This window comes from Synchiropus splendidus, chromosome 17, assembly GCF_027744825.2.
Source record: "Synchiropus splendidus isolate RoL2022-P1 chromosome 17, RoL_Sspl_1.0, whole genome shotgun sequence".
Taxonomy (NCBI): domain Eukaryota; kingdom Metazoa; phylum Chordata; class Actinopteri; order Syngnathiformes; family Callionymidae; genus Synchiropus; species Synchiropus splendidus.
The window spans coordinates 19,029,784-19,034,110 of NC_071350.1; positions in this window are offsets into that span (position 1 = coordinate 19,029,784).

Sequence of the window (4,327 nt, forward strand, 5' to 3'; positions counted from 1 at the left end):
AGAAATTTTAGATTTTGTTGCGTTTACGTCAGAGAAATTTAGATTTTGTTGTGTGTAGGTCAGAGAAATTTAAGTTTTTGTTATGTTTGCGTCAGAAAAATGTAGATTTTGTTGTGTTTAGTTCAGAGAAATTTAGGTTTTGTTGTGTTTAGGTCAGAGAAATTTAGGTTTTGTTGTGTTTAGTTCAGAGAAATTTAGATTTTGTTGCGTTTAGGTCAGAGAAATTTAGGTTTTGTTGTGTTTAGTTCAGAGAAATTTAGATTTTGTTGCGTTTAGGTCAGAGAAATTTAGGTTTTGTTGTGTTTAGTTCAGAGAAATGTAGATTTTGTTGTGTTTAGTTCAGAGAAATTTAGGTTTTGTTGTGTTTAGTTCAGAGAAATTTAGGTTTTGTTGGGCTGTAAAGTGGGATTAGGTTGTTAGCTTCCATTTTGTGAGCATGCGACCCAGAGAGGCGACTCATCTGAAAAGCGAATCCAGGAGCCTTTTCTGTCTTCTGCTTCTGCTTCACTCTCACTGCGGTGCGTTTGCGGCCGGCTCAGGAACGAACCTTCACCCCCCTCACTCCTGGCAAGTGCCAGGGTTGACGGCGGGCGGCCTCCGCCTCCGTCCTGGCAGAGGCGCGACTGGTCTGAGCCGCTTTCCCCAACACTCTAATGCACGTTCCAACCGTGTCTCATCTCTGAAGTGATTTGATGGAGCCTTACATAACAGCGTGGCGATGCCAGCGCGGCGCCGGGATCCAAATCGGGCCTGGGCCGCTGCCAGATCCTCCCGTGGAGGATTACCCCTCTAAGTGACCAGCTGGCCGCGCCGAACATGACTGTTTGGTTTCCATCTGCTCCAGCAGGAGCCCAAGCACGGAGAGGAGGGTGACGACGCCCCCCCGAGACGGGTGGGGACCCTCCCGCACCCCGGGGGCCAGCTTCTCTGGACACCTGACGCCGCCCGCTCTGCGCCTGCTTCCTCCAACACTTTCACAGATTCTCACTGTTCGCTCCCATGTGACCCCGTGTGACCTTCACACCGACCTCTCTCTCTGCCCCCCCACCCCCGACCCCCACACCACCAAGTTGAGGTCAGAATCAGGTTTGGCAACAGTGGTCCCCCAACTTCAGACTCAATAGCAGCTCCATTCCATCGCTCTGATCCTCATATTTGTTACTTCAGACGCCTGTCATCCAGGAGCCCCTCCCCCCCGACCTCCTCCATATTCCTGGCGGGGTGGGAGCCATTACGTCACCAGGAGGACGTGAGCGTTTCTAATGATCATGCAGCCGTGACAGGGTTAATGTCACAAGTGCTGCGGCCTCTCCAGCTCCGATTCATCATCTTCAGCCGATAAGTCGCCTCAAGGGCGTCGCCGCCAAGGAGCTTCTGGATCAGGGCCAGAGCGACCCGGCTGTCCGGGGCCGCGGCGACGTAACTCACCGGCTTGTCAGAGCTGAGGTCGGACTTGGGGAGCAGCTCAATCTGACGGCGGGTAAACAAGTATATCACAGGCCACTCAGTCAGGGAGGCTGCACCTGCAGATCAGAATTAAGGTCCGGAAAAATGTGGACGAGAGGCTCGTCATTTGGCTTCGCCAGAACTTGGTCACTTGTTCTGGTCCAGGAATGAAGCCGCTAGGGATCAGCGATACGAACAATAAAAGTTATCACAATAAATGTTGTCATTCCAGTGCTAACAATAATTAACACGATAAATACATTTTACAAATACGTTTAGAGATGAGCAACTCAATGTTTCAGGTCTCTGGTAGAAGCCGCTGGTGTCTGACAGGCTGCTCTGCCAGCTTTATTTAGGGCTTCAATGGAGCCGTCTGTCTGTCTGTCTGTCTGCTGTGTCTCATGTCTCTTGAACTATGGAGCAGTCTGGACACAGTTCCTAGATGCTGCTGAGGAAACATTAGAAACCATCAGGTGAAGAAATGATCATGGAGTCAGATTCTATTCTCCAGATCATGATCCAAACTGTCAGTCCTTTGTCTTGTGTGGTGAAAAACCATGTCACAATTCTCTCTCCTAAAATGCTTGTTTTCCATGGCCTTATTGAGGATGTCACTCAGACTTTGAGGCTTTAGAATTTGTTGATGGTCCCTAACTGATGGCAGCTCGTAGCATTAGCGCTGCCTGTGAGAGTGTGTCCTCCATCAGTGAAGTCTAATGAAGACGTGGAAGAGGGCGCCGCCGCCAATATCCAAGTGTTGTCACCTTGGCAGCGGGAGAGATGCATGTGTTGATGTGAACCAAGGCAGGAGCGCCTCAGAGAACCTATGAGGACCACTCCATCTCATCAAAGAAACAGGGATCCAGAGAGTCAGAGTCGACCAGTGTCATGATCAAAGGTTCAAACTACCATGGTGAACCAAAGTCCACCACACTCTCCACAACTGTCAAATGGCAGTGTCGGCTGTCAAACGCCGCGGAGCTGGAGAGCGCGGCGCCGTCACGGTCTCGTTCATGTTCAACCCGGTGGTTGAAGGGTCAAGTCAAGTGCTGTGGTGCGATTGGGATTCACAAGCGCCACTGTCCTGGAGCGGGAGTCGAACCTGCAGCTGTTCTCGTCTGAACTTAGACGAGTCCTGACCAGCGGCGCAGCTGAGGCGTCTGCAGGTCAGCGGCCCCTGGCGCGGCCCCGGCACCTCATCCATGAGGGCTCACACACGTGGGGCCTCCTGCTTCTTCTGTTGCCTGAGAAACAAGCTGGGAACATGTTGGCTTCGTCTCAGTCAGAGAGAAGCGGCAGCCGAGTGAGTTCAAACCCTCCGCTATATTTGAAGAGCGTTGAGTCAGAACAGACGTGAGGATCAGCAGCAGACTCCTCTCCTCCACGGCGCCATCAGGAGGCAACATTTGGGCGACAGCCTCTTCTTCTGCACCTTAAAGAAAAAGTCAATTTTCTCCCTGCAATTGATCCGCTCATCGACGAGCGCCTCATCTGCATGGTGAAACCGCTGAGCTTGCAGGCGGAGCTGCAGCCATCGGCCAACCTTGTTGATAAAGTGACCTTAAAATGGCCGACAGTCGAGAGTCGGGAGAGAGGGAGACTCTGAACTAATGTAGCTGAGGAACAGATGCGTCAGTGAGAAGAAGAAGCCGGAAACTGGAAGTTGAAGGAAACAAGGTTTTGCCGCCAGAGAAGAAGTGTATTTCTGTCTGGGTCCGTGGTTCTCACAGTGATGGTTTCCAGCCTCCTTCACCAGGCTGCTGCCACTACAGGGGCCCGAACATGCTCCTCCGTGGTCTCCCCCCTTTCACCTTCACCACGTCCGTCGCTGTGTTTTGGCCGAGCCCTGGACCTGCTCAAGCATCGGCTCCCGTGCCTGCAGTCTGTGGACCCGTTGTGCCGGCGCCAGAAGCCTCATGTTGCGTCTCACTGTGTGATCCGAACGTCCCTCCGTGGAATCCACTCTCCTGCTCTCTGACATGCTGCTGCCACACAACTATCACCGGCAGGTGGTTTTCAAACTTCATTGACTCCTTGACTTTGAGAGCCAAGACCTCAAAAGCGTCACGTAGTAACCACATCACCACACGTCGGGGATTTTTGTAGTCCTTGATGCTATTGCCATGTGTGAGAGGTGACCGTTTCTGCCTCTCTCCGGGTGCTCCAGTTTCCTCCCACCACTCCTGTCCCTCGGCCTGGGTAGCTGGGACCCTACTGAGGGAGTCAGCAGCTGGGAATGAAAGAACGTTTCTCTGAAAGTTTGTCACAGATGAGTCAGACCCCTCACTCAGCCACAGCCAGAACTATCACAGGCAGCTGATAGCAACCACATCACGACGTGTCGGCCATTTTTGTAGTCCTTGATGCCATTCCAATTTTTGGGAACTTAAACTGCGTGTAACTATGAAACTGCAAACACGATTTCTTTATTTTGAAGCAAAGCTTCTCCAGTAGGACCTGAGAGTCGATAAGTGATGAACAACTGACTTCATTCCATCTTTGAAGGTGAAGGGGAGAGGCAGTAGCAGGTGCTGGGTTGAACTCTGAACACTCAGTTCTCTCACAGTTCTAACTCAGAACCTTCGTGGCAACATGGCGCATCTCATGTGCGCGCGTGCCTGCGTGAGTTCATGGTAATGTGGCTCCAGGATGCGCTTCTGATGAAGAGTTCATCCGTCTCTGGCGCGAGTTTTGTTTACACATCCAAACATGATTTCATTAACTGGGATTGATCCCTTAAACGGCTTCCTTCCGCCCTTAATCACCTCGAGCGGGAGGATGAAGAGCTGCGCTCCATATTTCTGTCAGCTCCGCGCGCGCGCGCGACCGCCTCGGCGCGCGCACGCGGCGGCACTGGTGACAGACTCGAGTCCTGGAGACT